Below are 21,372 nucleotides of genomic sequence, written 5' to 3'. Positions count from 1 at the left end.
AATGCAATACATTGCACTGGGTTAGATTCTAACTCTGCCTGAAATTCAACACTCCAAGAAAGAGGTCCTGTGGCTGGGTAGACAAGGGCAGGATCAGGAAGCGCGTCTCCCATGTCTGGATGGGGTGCAATTAACACCTGAACCAAACACGAGGAATTTGGGTGTGACCTTTGATGCTTCCCTTTTAATAGATGCTCAGGTCACTAAGGTAGCCCAGGTGGCAATTTTTCATCTGTGCCAAGCGCAACTACTAGCTCCCTACCTGTCCTCTGAACACTTGGCCACAGTGATCCATGCAACAGTCACTTCCAGGTTAGATTTCTGTAACTCACTCTATGCAGGCCTAACATTGGCTTTGACCCAGAAATTACAGCTGGTTCAAAATGCATCTGCAAGGGTCCTCACTAGGACATCTTGGAGGGCCCATATTCAGCCAGTTTTTCATCATCATCTGTTTCTGGATGGGGTGAGAGTTCAAGGTGTTGGTATTAACCTTTAAGGCTATACATGGCTTAGTCCCTACTTATCTGCGGGACCGCCTATCTCCTTATTCCTCCCTCAGGATGCTATGCTCTGCAGGTATGAATCTGCTAGCCCCCGAGATGTTCACTTGGCCTCAACCAGACTCTGGCCCTAAGGGCAGGAGATTTACCAGGTACGAGCATAAGCTGAGGGCACAGGGGTCAGCAAGGGCCTATGGCTAGCCCTATGCTATCACAATTAGGTAGGGCAAGAAAGAAAGGAACAAAGCTGAGAGAACAGACAGGCAGCACAAGAATAGGCCATCATGGGAAACATTCCATGGCAGAGACACAGGTCAGTCCCTAGAAGTTTTGAATCAGCAAAGCAGCAGGATAAACAAAACTACACTTGCATAGATGTAGAGTGAAATTTTCTCATTATAATAAAGAGAAACTAAAGGAATACCATTGAGTCTCAACGAATAACTGCTACCTGCAGAAGACACTAACAGTGTTCAAAATCATATAAAAACTAGTAATCAAGCCCGCTGCAACGAATACAGCGGGCGCTAGGTTAGGGAGCCCCCAGCAGTCGGTTGGAGTGCGGCTGCTGGGGGCTCCCTTGGCCATCGGCCTGACGCGGCGAGAGGCATCAGGCCGCTGGCAAGGAAGCAACTGCGAGCCGCGCTCCACGGATATAATTTGCTAGAAATATTTCCCATTCACAGTGATTTTTTTTACCTAAAATGTGGTTACAGAATTAATGCAGACCATTTTGTACACTCTTCAAAGTGTTCCTTATAGATATTGATCAACAAACCCAGTAAAAGACATTTTGACATACTTTTAAAGTGACAAGATCAAGTCACTATACTTAAAGGTGTATTGCAAATACATTAACAGCTTTTTGATTTTTGGAAAGGACTGACTTTCCTCACTTATTTTTTTCCTGCTGATAATTACTCTTTCTTTGTCTAAGTACCAAAATCTACTGAATTGCATGGTGGGTGATTGCAGGCGGGCTTAACTTTTTTTCAGATGGTCTCCAGCATGGACACATGGAAGGGAATAGGGGTGGGTAGTCTGCATCCATCATATGTTAACTGCTCTCACAAATTGCACTAGTGTAGGCCTGGCTTTTTTGTGCTGTAAACTAGGCTAACTACCTGTCACCCATTGTTAACCAAATTTCAAAAAATAAATGTCTTGTAGAAAAAAATCAAAACATTTGCAATGGCCAATTTTTTAAAAAATGTGAATAAGTAATACTTAGGTCAACTGGGACCAACAGCACCCACTAGACCCCTGAACCTTCTTTCCCGAATCCACGCCCCTGACTCAGACCCTGGACCTGTTTGATTGTTGTTCTGTTGAACTGTTATTCTTTTGTTGTTGTCATTGTTATTACCACTGCTGTGGTTTCTATTCGATGTAGAAAACTAAGTTTGATGTACAGTTCCTTTATGTTTCATGTGAACTCAGGGGTGGGCAATATAGAAATGTGATAAAATAAAATTTAAAAATATCAAGAAATGTTCTGTGATCATATCCTCAAGCTCAGACATCTCATTATCTGATGGCTTGTTGACCTCGACATAATGTGCAATCATTTTCATATGTTCAATGAGACTAGTGTCAGGTATACAATTCAGAATAACTGGGTAGCATTTGGATAATTTTGCACATGTTAAAATGTTCTGCTTTATAGCTCCGGCTAGAAGTTATATAGGCTCATTTTGAATTTACTAAGTAGTGAACCCTTGTTTCTTCATCTTTAATTCTGCAAATCTTCATTCATTATAGGATAAAAAAGAGCTAAATATTTTACAAACTTTAAAAAATGCTATTGTTAGCACTGTACAACTTTTCACTTGTAGTATGAAATGTCAAGTTTTACATGCCAAGAACACTGATCTAAGCAATTTCCAAGATTTGTTGCCAATATTGTTTCTCTTGCCTAATTTTCTGCTGGCTAATATAATCATTTTTTTTCCTTTAGAAAAGCACAGTTAAAATTCTTTCCAAGTCTGTTAGGTTTCTAACTGGAAAGTTCCTCCCATGTAAAGATAGAATTGTTCAGTGTCCATCTAGTCTTTTGGACCTGGTTCTTGTAGAGATGATACATAATTTCTTTTTCTGTACAATCTACAGCAAATATTTTAAAAAATATTGAGGCAGAATAAGTCAGTCAGCATATTTCTTCATCATTTGCTAGTGAAAATCCATATAATATGATATCAGCCATAGTTCTTTAGATAAGTGATGATAATTTCCAAGTAAGTTTAAGATTAGTCCAGGGAAAACCCAGAAATGTAGTTGACTTGCAGGCGGGCATTATGTGCTGGTATAGATGCACCACACCAATGTTGGGTATAAACAAGGCCACATGTTTAATATCTCTCCACAGGAGGGTTGGTACAACATGAGAGAGGGATCCTGACCTAGCAGTCAGCAAACTGCACCAATACCCCATGGAGTCCAGAGATGTCCTGGGGACCCACACTGTTCCCAGCTGGGAGAACAGATCCCCTTGCTTACTGAAGTCTGCCACTAAGGGACACAACCTATTCAGGGGAGCCACCAGGTACCAACCTGATTTGACTGCTCCCAAGCCACCTGGCCAAAGAGTCCCTGGCCTGCCAGCTGGGTAAGCCATGCTCATATACGTTCTGCCTCATAGGGAGGACCCAAACTACATGGAGTCCAATCACACACCGGACTCCCTGCCAACAGACTACATCCCGTGACAATTGTTGACCATAAAACAGCCCTCAAAACTCTGAACAAGGCTACACACAACATAGGGATGGTGGGAGGGGAGCTGCTCCCATGGCATCCCAGATGAAGAGGGTGGGACCCATGCATGTCATGCCTTAAATAGGCACTGCAGGTCCTGCCTTGCCCATGATTCTGTGCTTTGACAGTGCACACATGAGTGGGCCTTTTTGGCAGTTGCATCCACCTCCTAGCAGGCCCTCCGCCACATCAATGTTTAGCCATGGTAAGTCTCAGCCAGGTTTTTAGCCCAAATCCACATAGTCCACACTAAAAAGACTAAGATGCAAATGGGTTTAGCGTTATTGCATGAGAATTAAGCTAGCCCATAATGAGCTATAGTATGTCCACTTATGTCATGTGAACCTGCTGCTGGTGGAACAGATCAATTAGTGGATTGGAGGATTTTTGAAGACTTTACCACAATTGTATTTTGAATCTTGAATTCAGGTTTCCTTCCACTGCCCCATTTATTAATTTTGTTTGCTATCTGAGTCACTGCTGTGGCTGTGACCATCAACTAGAGTCATACTTGCAGACACCCAGTAGGGGTTGTTATTGCTGGCTTGTAAGTAGAGGATTCTTCATATAGCTTAGGGCAAGGTGTGGGGGCAATTGCAAAGTTCATAGTGAAGAGATTTTTCCTTGAACTTGCTTCTCTGCAACAAGTATGCTTTGCACATTGCTACAGCAGAATTTCCCTCCTTTCCTCCCTTCTTTTGTAGCCATGAAACTGTCTTTTCATCCATATCTTTGCAAACATGCAAGAATAGCTGTGGAGATTTTAATGTTCTCCACTCAGGCCGTCATCTGGGTACAGTTTGCTGTATGAAGTAGGGGAAGAGAAGCTTGCCGGGCCGCAAGCTAATCGGCCGCTTTGGTGGCCGATTTGCTGGCGGCCTGCGCAAACACACATATTTGCGCTGGGGCAGCCGTGCGTGCGCGGGACCCTGGGACGCCATCTCCCCTTACGGCACAGCAGTGGACCGCAGCAGCCAGAAGGTTGCCGACCGCTGTCTTATTGCATTCCCAAAGACACAAAATATGCATGTTACTCAAAGAGCAACTTCTACAAATCATAGCATCCTTTACATCGTAATAATTGCTCCAACTAGACATGCTACAGTTTTTTGGTATTTGTTTTACCCATTGAGAAATGCCTTGTTAAACCAGTTAGGGTGAACTTTTCAGCTGCCAGATTGCCAGTTGACAGGACCATTCCCCTACGCCATTGGGAGTGGATGCTCAACTGAAGTCCCCTGGCTGCTACAAGCCACTCAGGGTGGCTCATGACAACTTGATTAAAAACTCATACAAATAATTGGTTTAAAAACTACACCACCTAAAAATCAATTACACTCCAACAAACTTCCCCTATAGCAACTAGGAATTAAATTGATGGAATACAGATTATTGATCATGTGCAATATAGGAGTAGGAGGCACACTTGGGGGGCTCTTTCAGATAGTAGTGGTTTAAAACTGGTTTCTGGTCCAGCTTTAGGACTCAAACTGTCTAGGTTCCCTCTCCTGGAAAATACAACAGGAGAGTACATACTTAATAATTCTCCTGAAAGTCTCAGTAACCACGATATCCCTTCTAGGTTGTGTAGCAGGTGTAATTTCACCATAGAGGGAAACGTTCTGTTGAAATCAGGGGTAAAATGTCTGATGTAAAACAATAAAAAAAAACGTTGAGGTAAATCAGTATAGGCACAGACTACAGTTAATATGTTTCAAGCAATTGAGAGTTTCTTAGGCTTTTCACAGAGAAACTTGAAGATGGGAGTGAAAGTAACTTGAAGATGGGGTGAAAGTAACAAACATTCAATGTTTCTTAAATAGTCTAGTATACTTTCTTGAGCTTAATTCTTTTAGTTTCCAGCAGAGATACCCTGTCCAGTTCCTCAGATTTCTTCACTAAACACACCAGTACACTTTCTTGAATTTTACTGACTCTTCAGGTTTCAGAGGGTAGTCCAAATATTCCAGTCCAGGAATTACTCCACTCTTTAGAGCTGTTTCCTCTTTTTAACTGGATAGGGAATTTCTTCTTTCACTAGAAGAACTATCCCTTTTACTGTCAGGAATGGGAGTTTTCACCAACCTATCCACTTTTCCTGTCAGCCCTTCCAATTCTTTGTCCATGTTAAACTGCTCTCTGTCAGGGCTAAACACAAACTTAGTCAGCACCAACTCTTTCTGTCAGGGCTAGACTAAAGACTGAATTGTCTTCAGCATTTAGCTCTGAAGTCTTTCTGATCAACTGATGATAACTATCAAATTTCTTTGAGCAGCCTGTCATGCAAGCCACTGTGGCTTGCCTCTGGCACTGTGAGCCCTTAAATATTCACAGTCCTTTGCATACTTACACAGCACTTCTGAGTTTTTAAAGTGCAGTCTGTCACAGCAACATCATCCAGGCTATATTTACTTTAAATTTAAAATGTACTTTGTAGCAGAGAGACGCAATGAATTTCTATGGATTTATAGGCTGCCAAGGCAAAAGAAACCTATAAATTACAAATTCATACAAATATAGAGCAAATGGCATCCTGGAATTGCTTTCAAGGATCTTTTTCAATAAACCTGACTACAGGAGCTTTATGCAGAGTACAATGATATTCAGAGTGTAATATATTCAATTTTCCCTTGGTCACAAATCCTAAAATTTTGCTCAGCTGAAATTTTAGAGTATACTCTATCTATGTAAGCTGAAGACATGGTTATATAAAGCTTTTCAGTGTAAATAAAACCTTAAATATTGCAAATACATTTGCCAGGCATGATCAGTCTTGATTATCTGGTAACACAAATAAATGCAGAGTTCTGAACAGATCAGCACAAGTGTCCGTAGAATTAGTTTTGTCTCTAACTGTTCTCCTTAGGGGCATATTTTAAAATTTCAAGATTTCCATAGTTACTTGCATTGGGTTCCAGTCTATTTCTGTGCACAATATGCAGTGCTGACCTTTAAAACCATAAACCATCTGGATCCAGAGTTTTTGAAGGATGACAAAGTTAAAGATAAATTTACCAGTCAGGACTGCATCATTGAAGGCCCTCTCTGCCTATCTCCATTTTCTGGATCACTCTTATCTGGTTTGGTACAGATATATGCATGCTTCTGAAAGCCTTAGGTATCCTGTTAGCTTTCCTATATCAGATCATTCATCTCCCAGCAAGAGGTATATTCAGCAACATATCTGGTTTGATGAGAGTACACTACACAAGTAAATGCTATTAGAGAATCCTTGCCTACTTTTTATCATTTGTAAACACATAATTATTAACACCTTTAACATTATCTTCAAAGAGTATCATCCATAATATCATCCAATAATAGTAGATAATAAATGAATTACAGCAATTACATTAGTCTTACATTAAATGTTTTACCTCAAATCAAGTATCATCACAAGAAATTATTATTATTATTATTATTATTATTATTATTATTGTTATTGTTATTGTTATTGTTATTGTTATTGTTATTGTTATTGTTATTGTTATTGTTATTGTTATTGTTATTGTTATTGTTATTGTTATTGTTATTGTTATTGTTATTGTTATTGTTATTTCTACCCTTTCAGTTGTGTCATGGGTAGATCCCAAACTATTTAGGGATTTAAAGGTTAACACCTAGACCTTGAACCTGATTCAATCTCCAATCCAATTGCCAATGTAGCTGGGCAAGCACAGGGGTTATATGTGCCCTCTACTGAGTTCCTGTCAGGACTCAGGACACTGCATTTTGTACCAGCTGGAGTTTCCAGAGTTTCATAGGGTGAACTTTTCAGCTGCCAGATTGCCAGTTGACAGGACCATTCCCCTACCCCACTGGGAGTGGATGCTCAACTGAAGTCCCCTGGCTGCTACAAGCCACTCAGGGTGGCTCATGATAACTTGATTAAAAACCCATACAAATAATTGGTTTAAAAACTACACCACCTAAAAATCAATTACACTCCAACAAACTTCCGCTATAACACCTGGGAATTAAATTGATTGAATACAGATTATTGACCATGTACAATATAGGAGTAGGAGTACTATCTGGAGGGCCCTTTCAGATAGTAGTGGTTTAAATCTGATTTCTGGTCCAGTTTTAGGACTCGAATTGTCTAAGTCTCCCTTTCCTGGAAAATACAACAGGAGAATACATGCTTAATAATTCTCCTGAAAGTCTCATTAACCTTGATATCCCTTACGCAGCACTACCCTCTGCATACCACACAGCTGGGACAGGATTTAAGGGAACCAGCAGGGTTCCTGTCATTATCAGCTGTTAGGTGCACAATTCCCCCTCCCACCTTCTCAGGCACTGCTTGAAAAAGGGAAGAATGCACTTAAACAGGCTGGATTGTGGCTGAGTCATGATTAGAATCCCCCCCCCCCCGTTTAACCTTTTGAATGCAGGAAATGGACAGTTTGCTGATTTGGGTACTTTTCAGCTTATCTGAGCCAAAGCACCCTTGCCTACCTCCAATACTGCCTGTTTCATGTTTCACTTTTTTTCATTAGGGTTTTATTTAAAAGTTTATGCATTTAAATTAGGGTTACCAGTCTCAAAGTGGGGCTTGGGGTTCTCCCAAATTTACAACCAACCTCTAGCCTGCAGAGATTAGTTCTCCTGGAGGAAATGGATGCTTTGAAGAATAAACTCTATGGCAACTTATCCCCGCTGAGTTTCCTCCCTTCCCCCAAATTTGCCTTCCAGAGGCACCTGCCACAAATCTCCATTTTTAAGATACTGTAATTGGATTCCTCTGTGCACTTACTTGGGAATAAACCACTTTGAGGGGTGTATTTGTGTGTGGTATTCGCTTCTGAGCATGCATGGGATTTGTCAGAGTTGCCAAAAAGACAACTAGTAATTTGTTCCTCTAAAGTAACAGTATTATATGAAGGTGAAATGATGCACTTTCAGCACTGATGAAAAATATTTTGATTTGTTTTAGCACTCTATCCTGAGACAAACCAACAGGATGTGCCTTGGAGAAGAGTAAGTTGCTTTATTTAATTTATGTGTGCCTGTGTATTTGTGCAGAAAACATTTCAAAAAACTTGCCTTTTATGTTGATTGAAAACATAGATATGAAAGAAAATAATGCAATGGTTAAAACTGGCAAGTTTTTTTTTTTAATTCTGTGCCACCTTCCACCCACCTCCCAAGGTAGCGAATATAAAAACATTTAAACATGTCAAAGGTCAAAAGCTTTAAAGTACAAATAAAAATATTTTAAACAACTCAAACTTCCAAGCACTTTAAAATACACACATACACAAAGGGTGGGACTAAAGGGAGATAATGCTAAACAAAATGAACAGTCTTCACTGGTGAATCTAGAAGGTCCTTTCTTGGGTTCTGATGGCATGGGCAGAACCTTTGAAGATGACCAATGTGATCAGGTAAGATATCATCCCCAAACAATTTCAGTTTTCATTTACTAAGCAACTGGTTTTTGAATCTGCTGTTAACTGCCCGAGAGGGGAGGTATATAAATTGAACTATAAATAAAATTAATTTGCAACTAAAAGCTTTCTTTTAAAGTTGGGTTTAGAAAATGGCAAGTGATAGCTAATATCATTTTCTCCTTTTGTTAGGGTTGCCACCCGTCCCCCCTGGCCACCAGCTGGAGATTGAGAGTGTAGGGTTCCAAAGTTAGGAAACTCCTGGAGAATTGGGTGTGAAGTCTGGAAAAGACAGAGATGAGGGAGTACAATGCCATAATATCTACCCTCCAAAGCCTCCATTTTCTCCATGGGAACTGATCTGTGTAATCTAGAGATGAGTTGTTATTCCAGGTGATCCCTAGGTCCCATTTGGAGGTTGGCATCCCTACTTTTTGTAAATCAAATTGCAACATTTGAAGAAATGAAAGATGAGTTGGATAGGAATACACATGTGAATTGATGAGGGAACATAAAAAGGAATGTCTGTTATAGGCCAAGGAAGGAGAAAATAAATGGCAGGGGGGGGGTAGGAATACCTCTACAAATTCAGGCCAAATATTTCACCTCTTTTTCTTCCTATTAAAGAAAACTATTTAACCACATGGGCTGACATTGCCTCCATCTACCATTTCAGTTTCTGGTATAGCTGTCATTTTCCACTTATTCATTTAGTCATTTCAAAGTGTTTTAGGGTCCACAGGCTTTGGGCTTGGATCAAGACAGCTTTTTTGCTCAAACTTCTCTAATTGGGCCCCTTCTCTATAGCTCCAGTTTCACATGGCTTTTGTCTAGGTCTCATGAAGCACAGCATAGCTGTTTCGGAGATCCCCTCTTCCCCTTTTTGACAGGAGAAAAGCTGATTGGCACAAATATTATGAATACAGTTCTGTTATAAAATTCCTGAGGAGTGGGCATTGCATTATTGGGAAGAGGACCAAATGTGAGCCAGTATTTCCATAAGTTTATTCATTGCTAAGCTTCGTACCTACAATACAATGTAGTAAGAAAGATAGGTTCACCTAAGCGTACATAGAATTCTGAATCACCAGTGGCTTGCTACAGCTAGTTCTACACATCTGGAGGAGAATTACTTCCAGGTAACATAACAGAATGTGAGTGGGTTCCAGGACAGAAGAGAAAGAAGCAGTCAGCAAACAAGAGAAAGGATGTTGAACAAATGCTTCCTAGTTGCAGACTGTCCAAATTGAGTGTCTACCTATTATTTCATACATTCTCTACAGGAAATACAACATTAATTTGCTTACTATTAAATGTTAATTTACATATATTTCATGTAAAGGTATCTTAACAAATGAGATTAACTCACCAATTTAATTCACCCAAGCCTCCCATTTTCATCAAAGCCAAAAGAAAGTGCTGGATTTTGTATTGTTGGTTGTCAAACAATATTAATAAAAGTCCATATAGTCCCACAGAAGCTCATATCCTTGAAGGCCATAAGTGTAATGAGGTCATCATGCACTTGTATTTGCTAGGTGATTTTTTCTTTTGAATGCATCAAACATAGAAATAGCACTAGTTGACTGATTAATGCAATCCCACATATTAGTATTTTAATTTATTATCTTAAATGAACAATATTTTTATTATATTAGATATACATTAAGGTATACAGTGAATAGTGGCCTTAAAGATGAAATCCAAGAATTGTGTATCAGGACCGTTTATTGTAATGATTTCCTTTTAAATATGTTTACTGGTATATAGCTGTTTCAGTTTATTTCAGTGTTTGCAAATCAAATATTTTCAAACACTTAAATCTGTGGTTTCAAACTCGATCCCATGGCAGAAGTGAAAGAGTATTAATCATTTTTTTAAAACCCTGCAATAATCTTTTCCAGTTTATAATCATAATACTGGGAAATTTAATATTTCTGCTCAAACAAAGAGGCTAGTAGACATATTTACAGAAGGCTTATGATGTTTGCAGTTGACTTTGCAGAAGACAACATTTATAAAACCTTTACAATGCCTGACAGGTGCCATGAATTCTCTCGAGGATTAGTGTATTCAGATATTGTCTTTCATTTGAACTTCAAACACACATTTTGTAAGGGAGTGTGCTTTAATAGCTTTTGGAAATTAAAACCTCTATATTTTTGTCATTCTAATATTCTCCATGAATTTACTTTTGGGAAACAAATTGCTACAAAGCTAAATGCAATTATAATTTTGTTTAAATAAAAAATATGCAGAATGATAAATATATAATAAGTATAAGGAGGTAACTGAGAAACATGGGGATGTTTCTGTGACTGCTTCTTCAAAGAAAAACTAGTGCACAGAATAAACATATAGTCTTGTTTCCTTTAAAATTCTATGAAATACTGAAATTGCCCCAGATATTTTGATACTTGGGTTTTATTTGCAATTTATGTATTTAGCATATTTATATTTTGATTATCTTCCTGGGGGTGGGACAAATCATGTAACAATGATGCACAATGAAAAAAGCAACCAAACACGAAAGAAAGGGGAGGTTTTTTATGGTCAAATAATCTTCTCTTTCTTCTGACCATGCTCCTACTCACGTCCTGCTCAGCTCTGATCCTCAAGCTAAGAGCCAAAAGACAAGAAACCTTTGCCTTGTACTTCTAGATATTTCCAGATATTTTATATCTGTGTGCATAAAGGAGTACAAACTGTAGTACAGTAGCTCTAACTCCAGACCAATTAAATTTAAACATGACTAACTTGGTCCATTGCTTTCAAGTCATCTGAATTATGAATAAGTTTAGCTTGACTGGAATTTGTTTTGGTAGAATCAGACAATTATTCATATTATATATGAAACATTCACCACAACTGCATTTATGTACAACCTAAGAAGGGTACAGTTAGGACATCAGATTACTGGGGACTTTTAATATAAAAATTGCTTTAAAATATAGAATTGCCTCTTTTTTTGATAACACCACGGGGCCTTTTAAACTTGACATTGCTTAGTGATTCACCATGTCTTAACTTTACCTAAAGAAATTTTATGAAGTTCCTTGGAGAAACGTTTTTGGTTTCTGATTTAATTCTCTTGGCTGTTGATAATGCAGAAAGAAAATTTAAACTTCAGCACAGATTTTAAATGAGATGGCTATGCACTTGCAGTGCAAATGAGAGCAGATCAGATATCAGCTATGTACATCTCAATACTCAATTTTCTGGCAGTGCAGATATGCCCTTGCAATTGTGAAAGGACATGTACATCGTTTTTAAAAAGAAAGCTAATAATGGCCTTTAATTCTGTGTGCTACTTGTATTAGTTTTTGGTAACAGATTTATCCTTCTTGTTCTCCTGCAGTGGCTCACACTGGGCTCTACACAGCTTTCCTTGTTAGATGGGGTGGCTATATTTCCAGGTAGAACTTTTATTAAATGAATTAAATCCAGTGATTTTCCCTATCCAACAAAAATGTATCCAATTGTTTACCATATCTATGTTTGTAGTGGTGTTTATGAAATACTATTGTCAGAAATGTATAAGATAAATATGAGCTTTTATTAATTACATCCTGTTCAAAAATATTGACATGCTGAGTCACGGTAGCTAAGGAGAGATTTCAGTATACTAATGAGCTATAGAATCTACATATAGGAGTACTAAATAGGGAAAGCAGCAGTCAGCACTGCCTGTTTTTAAGTCATTTTTGTTGCCTAGTCTAAAAACAAGGCCTCACCCTTTGCTGGAAGTATACATGTCAGAAGTTTCAATTTTTCTTTAAAACAAAATGCAAGAAGATAACTAGTACTTTAGATACTGTAGCTTACCCATTTCCAACCCCAGCTGGACTAACAGTTACATTTTTTTTTATGGCTCAGTCCATGTTGCAGCAGGAACACAAACCTACATTTTCCAAGGTGAAATAAAATCTTTCAAGTGTCCATGGTCTTCTTGGGATCAGGCAGGCAAAACACAGCCCCGTTTGTTTTCTGGAGGTAGAAAATAAACTGGGAAAGGGTGTGTGATATAGCAGCTTTCTCTCAATCATTCAGCCATGTGTGCACTTTTTTTAAAGCCCACCATTAGCACAAAATGTCTTTTTGGGCTTCAGTTACCTGTTCAGCCTTCTCACAACTAGGTTAGGCAAAAACAGTCCCCTTTGTAACTTTTGGAGGTGGGAAATGAGCTGGGAAAGGGGGAGGCAGGTGATCTTGTGATCCTGAGCAGCTTGTTCTTAAGCCTTCTGTTAGCTTAAAATGTCTTTTGGGGCTTCAGCTTCCTGTCCAGCCTTCTGACAACTTGGGCAGGCAAAAATAATCCTGGTTGTGTTTGCTGGAGGTGAGAAATGAACTGGAAAGGGGGGGGGATGGGTGATCTGGTTGCCTTCTCCCGATTATTCACGGAAGTGTCTTTTTAAATGAAAAATTAATTTCAGGGAAGGGGGAGGAGAATGTTTCAGTCCATGAGATAACTGCTGTGTTGTGATTGGTGGCTTGCTGTGTTTGACAAGCCAAGGAGTAGAGGGAGAGGTTCGCCTTGTTCCCTTGCAGCCTCCTCAGGAAGTAAAAAGCCTCGACAGGGCAGAGGAAAAATGCAGGAGGGGTCTCCCTGTGAGGAGGGCTGCAAATGTAAGATTTACCATTCTGCGTTTGCCAGCAGGAAACCACTTGCATTTTACTCCACCGTGCAGAAATGCACACAGTAATTCCATGTTTACCTGCTATACTGAATGCATACATGTGTTTGTAAGAAAAGCCCAAACAGACAAACAGAATACGGATCAATATGGCATTTAAAGAAAAAAAAGATCAAGTGCACACTGTGCATGGATTATTCATGCATTCCTTGTAACCTGTTATGACAAAATATCCCCATACTTCCCCACTCTGATGTAAATTTTCCCCCCAAAATGAAATGTTGTTCCCTCACAAAATGATCAGCCCTCGTAGCAGAGTATCATAGTTATAAAATAAAGATGCCTGTGGTCTGGGCCACTCTTGGATTACCTGTACCTGGCTCTAGTCAAATTTTATTGTTCGAGGTACCTCGTAGGATGTGTCCGAGTTACTTCACGGCTCCCTGCTATGTGGTATTTGGATGCTTTGATTTTCAGACCAATCTCTTTAATCCTCTGAAACATTATTGCCAGATGTTGAAGGTGTTAGTTTAGGTTTGGCTGTAGTGGGCAACAAAATCAGTGTATGCCAGAGCAAAATACTTACATCCTGATAACCTGTTATCTATCAGTCTCTGGAACATGAGTGGGATGTTTCTAAGGAAAAATGTTAGGACAATGAAGTAAAAGAGTCCCTCCATTGCCAGAAAAAGCAGTTAGTCCTTAGGATCCATAGTCACCAGCCAGTATCCCTTGGTTAATCCAATGGTGGTAATATAGTGGGCAGCTCCAATAGTCTCCACCAACTCATCTACCCTTAGCAGGGGGTAAACACCCAAGATGGTTATTTTATTAAGCCTTCTATAGTCTAAGGAATTAGATCTGATAGACAGAGTGCTTGAAGAACTATGGACGGGTTCGCAACATTGTACAAGAGGTAGCAATTAAAAGCATCCCAAAGAAAAAGAAATGCAAGAAATCAAAATGGCTGTCCGAGAAAGCTTTACAAATAGCTAAGGAGAGAAGGGAAGTGAAAGGCAAGGGAGAAAGAGACAGATACACCCAACTGAATACAGAATTCCAGAGAAAATCTAGAAGAGATAAGAATGCCTTCTTAAATGAACAGTGCAAACAAATAGAAGAAAACAATAGAATGTGGAAGACCAGAGATCTTTTCAAGAAAATTGGAGATATGAAGAGAACGTTTCATGCAAAGATGGGTATGATAAGGGACCAAAATGGTAGGGACCTCACAGAAGCAGAAGAGATTAAGAAAAGGTGGCAAAATTATACAGAGAAACTATACAAGAGCGAGCTTAACATCCCTGATAACCATGATGGGGTAGTTACTGACCGGGAGCCAGACATCCTGGAATGTGAAGTCAAATGGGCCTTAGGAAGTCTGAGCAACAATAAAGCTAGTGGTGGTGACAGCATTCCAGTTGAACTATTCAAAATCTTAAAAGACGATGCAGTAAAAGTGCTAGACTCAATATGCCAGCAAATTTTGAAAACTCAACAATGGCCACAGGATTGGAAAAGGTCAGTTTACATTCTAATCCCAAAGAAGGGCAATGCCAAAGAATGTTCAAACTACTGCACCATTGCACTCATTTCTCATGCTAGCAAAGTTATGCTCAAAATCCTACAAGATAGGCTCAAGCAATATGTGGACTGAGAACTTCCAGAATAACAGGCAGGATTTCGAAGAGGCAGAGGTACTAGAGATCAAATTGCCAACATACGCTGCATCATGGAGAAAGCTAGGGAGTTCCAGAAGAATATCTACTTCTGCTTCATTGACTATGCTAAAGCCTTTGATTGTGTGGAGCACAACAAATTGTGGCAAGTTCTTAAAGAACCCGAGCATCTTATTTGTCTCTTGAGAAACCTATATGGAAGTCAAGAAGCAACAGTGAGAACTGAGCATGGAATCACTGATTGGTTCAAAATTGAGAAAGGAGTTCGGAAAGGCTGTATACTGTCTCCTTGCCTATTTAAAGGCGGGGTTAGAGGAGTCACAAATTGGGATCAAGATTGCAGGAAGAAATATCAGCAACCTCAGATATGCAGATGATACCACTCTAATGGCAGAAAATAAAGAGGAACTAAAGAGCCTGTTGATGCGGTTGAAGGAGGAGAGTGCAAAAGTTGGCTTGAAACTCATCAAGAAAACGAAGATCATGGCATCCGGCCCTCTGAATTCCTGGCAAATAGATGGGGGAGAAATGGGGATAATGCAGATTTTATTTTCCTGGGCTCCAAGATCACTGCAGATGGGGACTGCAGCAAAGAAATTAAAAGACGTTTGCTCCTGGGGAGGAAAGCTATGGCAAATCTAGACAGCATCCTAAAAAGCAGAGACATCACCCTGCCAACAAAAGTGCGTTTAGTCAAGGCTATGATATTCCCAGTTGCAATGTATGGCTGTGAAAGTTGGACCATAAGGAAGGCCGAGCGTCAAAGAATTGAGGCTTTTGAACTCTGGTGCTGGAGAAGACTTTTGTGAGTTCCTTGGATGGCAAGGCGAACAAACCGGTCAGTCCTAGAGGAGATCAGCCCTGACTGCTCCTTAGAAGGCCAGATCCTGAAGATGAAACTCAAATACTTTGGCCACCTCATGAGAAGGAAGGACTCCCTGGAGAAGAGCCTAATGCTGGAAGTGATTGAGGGGAAAAGAAGAAGGGGACGACAGAGAATGAGATGGCTGGATGGAGTCACTGAAGCAGTAGGTGCAAACTTAAATGGACTCCGGGGAATGGTAGATGACAGGAAGGCCTGGAGGATCATTGTCCATGGGGTCGCAATGGGTCGGACATGACTTCACACCTAACAACAACATAGTCTACACAAAATTTAATAGTGGTTTCTTGGTTTAGGGACCATGATGACTGGGGAGGTCTAACAAGTCCAAGGTCTAACATTTTTTTTAACCTCCCACTCTACAAGGATGGTATTTGTGAGTCACCCTGTAAAGTGGAAGGGCAACAGACCCATCCTGTGTGTCAATTTTGTGCAAGCCTAATTTTGTTCTCTCTGACTTTTTCCACAATGGAGACTCCACACTAAGCTGCAGGGTGGAGTCTGAGCCGGGAAAGGTTGTGCTACCCCTTCCTATTCCCACACAGGGAGCATTTGGACCAGTGCACCTTACTCACCCTGGATTTGGGCAGCAAAGCTCCCAGTGTGGAAACAGTTCCTGGGAAGTTTTTAAAGATGGATTGGTATTCCATCAGGATGGCTTTAACTTGTCACTGCTGGTCTTTTGTTAGGGAAGATACCAGATTAACTTTTTTACACGGCTCCCCTTTGGTATCTTCATCCAGCCCATAAAAGCCAGTCCATCTATTTTCCAGCTCTGGTTATAAGGTTTCCCCAGGTTTCCCCTACTATACTAAGATTTTAGCATGTTTACATGCAATAGTTTGCACTGCCCCTCTTCAGAACTTAAATCTGAATTTCCCTTTGTTGAATTTTATGCATCTTCATGTTATAAATTTATTTTCATGTTCCCTCTCTGCTTCCTTCTCTGGGTAGGTCTTCATAACCTTTACTTTCTCAATTCTTTATCCTTTTCTGCTTCTATTTTCACTAGTTCAAGTTTCAGTCTTTTATTTCTAACTCTTGGCTAGGTTTCTATTCACCCTCCTCTCCCTCACGTCCGTGTCCTTTGCTAGTCTTTGAGGTAGTGACAGTTTTGTCAGAAATTTCTTATAATTCCTCTCAAATTTAATAAATAATTCTTATTTAAGTTTCTTTGGTGTGACAAACTAGCGGTGTGTTCTTATTTTGTATCACGGTGCTGGGTCCCGATACACTTCCCCACCCTGAGGTAAATTTTCCCTTCAAAATGAAATGTTATTTCCTCATAGACTGAGCAGCCCTTTTAGCATGGTTTCTTAGTTTGTTCCAAACAGTCATTGCATCTAAGCATTGGTTCATGACTGAAATTGCTGCTCTGACATCTGTTGATAGTGAAACAACTGGGCTTCACCAACATAGTGAAAGCATGTCACTCCAAGGATGTACTGCACCAACGCTTCAGGGTCGGAAATTCTACATATAGAGATATCATAATTTGTAATATGAAACCCTATGGTTTCACCTAACATATCAACAGAGATTGTTTAAAGAGATTTCCAGAAGAGTGGTTTTCATTGCTCTTGTAAAACAAGCTGCTTAAATTAACTTGCAAGATTAGGCCAAAAGACATGTAACAAAGATGACAGATATCAGTCAATAAAAAGTGAATTTTGTGTGTGCACAGTCATGATTCAGAGTGAGATGACTTGGGGCATTTCATACCCTATTTTTCTAATTGAAATTGGGCTTCTTGAAATATTAAAAACTAGATCTAAAGCCCATTTCACTCAGGAATGAAATGGGCGCTAGATTGCGTGGGAGCGGGGCCACCTGCCCCCCCCCGAGGCTCTCTCGAGCCTTCTCCCGGCCGGGAGAAGGCAGCGCGGCCCACCGCTCACCCGTGGCTGTCTGTGCGGGTGAAGCAGGCAATGGGGAGCCGCGCTTTGCACAACTCCCCATTGCCTGCTTGGGGCGGGATGGACACTTGGAGGGGCCAATCAGGAGCCGCTTCGCGGCTCCTGATTGGCCCCTCCAAGTTTTTATCCCGGACTGGGCCCGCCCTAACTCCTCCCACAGTGCCCTTACTGCTTTATTCAGTCCATGGCGCTCCGCACCACGGGGCTATTTAAAGATGATTGTAAATGGGAAATGTGTCCTTTTAAAAGTTATCTATTTTCTTTAAAACATAATAGTGCAGAAAATCCATCTTGAAATTGGACAGGGGAGTTGTACATTGCTCAACCCTTCCCATCTTGTCCTTATCCAAACCACAGTTGAACATGTGTGTGATTTGTCCCGACACACTGATGAAGATTCGTGACTTCATCAAGTTCATTTTCTTTTGAACCTTTTGAACTCAGTTCACTTTTGAACCTTGTTATTTTGACATAGCCATTATGTAAGAGCCGGCTTGTCTGGGAGCTATAAACTGAATGAATGAATGAATGAATGAATGAATGAATGAATGAATGAATGAATGAATGAATGAATGAATGAATGAATGAATGAAAGATAACTGTTTAGTATGCTTTGAAGGAGTTTGTATTGCATGAAAAATCTGTTTAACCAGATAAAGTAGTGGCACTAAAAAAATGCACATGTCAGCTATAAACTTTGTCCTTATTGAGGATCTGACTTTTAATAAAACACTGAGCAGCATCTTCCAGAACTTCTGTTTATTTCAGCTTGAAATAGGAAATCTGGAAATCATTTATTTTATACATGAAAAAAAAAAGTTGATCTAATAGCTTAGATATTTTTGGATGCATAGTCAGTCAGGAAGAAAGAGTCCATCTTAAGTGATAAAAGGTAAAGGTAAAGGTATCCCCTGTGGAAGCACTGGGTCATGTCTGACCCTTGGGATGACGCCCTCTAGTGTTTTCATGGCAGACTCAATACCAGTTTTGGAAGGTTTGCCAGTGCCTTCCCCAGTCATTACCGTTTACCCCCCAGCAAGCTGGGTACTCATTTTACCAACCTTGGAAGGATGGATGGCTGAGTCAGCTTTGAGCTAGCTGCTGGGATTGAACTCCCAGCCTCATGGGCAGAACTTTCAAACTGCATGTCTGCTGCCTTACCACTCTGCGCCCCAAGAGGCTCATCTTAAGTGATACCTGTATATAAAAATGAAACAAATCTGAACAGCTAAACAGTTGTTCTGACATTTAAAAGATGTGTTCACATCTTCATTGTTTCTGTTTAGAAGTGGTTAAACGGTTCAAAGCTTGAAATGTTTTACACTGTATTTACAAATAAATGTTTGATTTTTATTCTAGGGTAACACTGTTATTTTCTCTTTTTTTACACATTTTGTTCTATGTCTCACTGAGAGAGTTGATGTTTATGTGATGTTTATATAGTTATGTGATTAAATTCTTTGAGGGGATATGCTTCAGCTTTTCCTTCATTTCCTTTGCTACCTTGACATGATTGACATAACATTTGTGTATAGTATTATTCAGCCATGTATTGTCAGCCACCTTAAGCTACAGAGAGGGATGGGATGTAAATGTTTTAATAAATAAAGAGTAGTTCTTGGACAGTAAAAAGTAATAATGAATTAAGAACTAAATAATATTCAGTACAACAATGTTTAAAAAATATGAAAATATATCATTAAAGGCTTTCCTGGCTCTTCTCCCCACCCCACCTGGGGTTATGAGAGAAATATGAGAGACAATATAAGAGAAATATTCCTTCCTTTTTGCCTCCAAGCTTCCAAGCTTGTACGGAAGGAAAAAGAAATAAGCTCTTTCCATTTTGCAGCACAGAGATCAAAAGCATTGCTTCTCCTGTCTCCCAAATTGGAGGCAAGGGAAGAGAAATGAGCTCTTTCTCCTTTCAGTTTTGAAACTTCATTGGGTAGTTATTTTGCTGACGGGTGTAGGGTCAGACTCCCAGCTGAGCTCCTGATCTACTGTGGGTTATCTGACCAAAAGGCATTTGTAAAGTTTTCACCAGCTGTACAAATTGCATGATACAATCACATGTATCCCTGATCATCTGATCATATTTTATAAAGTAAGTTTGAATGCCTGAAAGGTTTAGTAAAATAATTGTGGCATCTTTATTTACTGGTATTTTAGTATTCTGGAATGAGAGGCAAATGATCAACATTGTTGTTTACATTCTGAAACTGCAGAACCATGGCAGCTCCAAATAAAGATCATTACAGTAATCTAATTTGGAAGTAACTGACACAGTGCCTAATTTACATATACATAAATACAACTAACAAAATAAAATTGAAAATAAGTATTTAATTAACATTTTTGTCCTAAATTTATCTATTTGATATGTTCAATGACTGGGGAAGGCGCTGGCAAAACCACCCCGTATTGAGCCATGAAAACACTAGAGGGTGTCACCCCAAGGGTCAGACATGACCCAGTGCTTGCACAGGGGATACCTTTACCTTTACCTTTATACACTAAACAACAACTGTTGTGTTGACTATTCACCAAGGAATCCTTCCTTATTGCCTTAATGTGAAATGTTTCACAGAGTTAGGAGGAGTAGGCATGGCCAATAGCAAGACTGGCTTAAGACACCTCATAGCATTGCCAAAATAAATAAATAAATAAAATGGTAATTTAGTAATCTGAGTAATGTTAGAGCCCCTTCATTTACTGAGGTCCTAACTTACAGTTTGCTTAGTTTGTGCATAAGTCCATCTTAGGTCAGGAAGAATGAAGAATTGGTGGTCAAAACAGTGGGCAAGTTCTCTTTGGCTTTTTATTGCACCTATCAGTAAGAGAGTAAGAGGATAAAGAGTAAGAGTAAGAGGATAAAATGGGAAAGTCATTGTAATAGGTACAGGAAACTGAATGTTCAATTTTAAAACATGTTGCATATTAAGGGCTATTAAGCATCAGGTTTACTTGAACACTGATCTTACATGTCAAATAAGTATTGTTGTAGAAATTGGACACTGTTTTTAACATTAGTGTGTTTAATTACCCATAGATACATTAAACATTCAAGACCAAACATAAGATTTATTTGGGGGCATTTATGAAACTGTAAAAATTATCAGTGTTTGAAACTAGCTGAGGTAGAAGTGAAATCTTTTTTGTCTTTCATTTGTCTTCACTAGCTATTCATCTTCAGTGTGCAGTCTTGTCAAGCACTCTCTTTAAAAATAAGTTTACTAGCGTTACTGAGTTTGTCTTATCTGTCATAGCAAAATTATTTTGCAAGAAATGTGTTTAATTAAGCATGTACTCTTCTTCTGAAAAAGCTATCCTAAATCAAGCTGTGCTTTCCCAGGTGTTCTTGCAGTGATTTAGAATACGGTTTATCATTCCACAACAACTTTCCCTAAATGAAATTCTTCTAAAGTTTCCAGGTTTGCAGCTGACCGGTGCCAACTACTCACCTATTTCCATTTCTTGTTCAGTCCCTTTAAAGCCAGGGGGAAGCTGAAAAGTGGGGAGGTGCTCCCCACTGCCCAGTTATTTTTGCTGCTTTCACAGGAAACAGAAAGCTCTGTCCATGAACTGTTTCAAAGCTCATGGAAGTTCATGA

The 21,372-nt window shown here is 39.6% G+C and overlaps 1 protein-coding gene across 41 annotated transcripts in view; it reads left to right on the top strand.

The window, feature by feature from the left end:
• The window catches only part of PTPRD (protein tyrosine phosphatase receptor type D), a 1,533,354-nt gene that overhangs the window by 426,573 nt on the left and 1,085,409 nt on the right, over positions 1-21,372 (top strand). For all 41 annotated transcript variants that reach the window (XM_077344981.1, XM_077344985.1, XM_077344991.1 and 38 more), the window contains one exon: positions 8,197-8,240. The gene's annotated coding sequence lies outside the window, so the exon portion shown is untranslated. The remainder of the gene's footprint in view (positions 1-8,196; positions 8,241-21,372) is intronic.

The sequence above is a fragment of the Paroedura picta genome, chromosome 7, assembly GCF_049243985.1.
Source record: "Paroedura picta isolate Pp20150507F chromosome 7, Ppicta_v3.0, whole genome shotgun sequence".
NCBI lineage: Eukaryota > Metazoa > Chordata > Lepidosauria > Squamata > Gekkonidae > Paroedura > Paroedura picta.
This window is presented reverse-complemented; position numbering and strand designations above follow the sequence as displayed.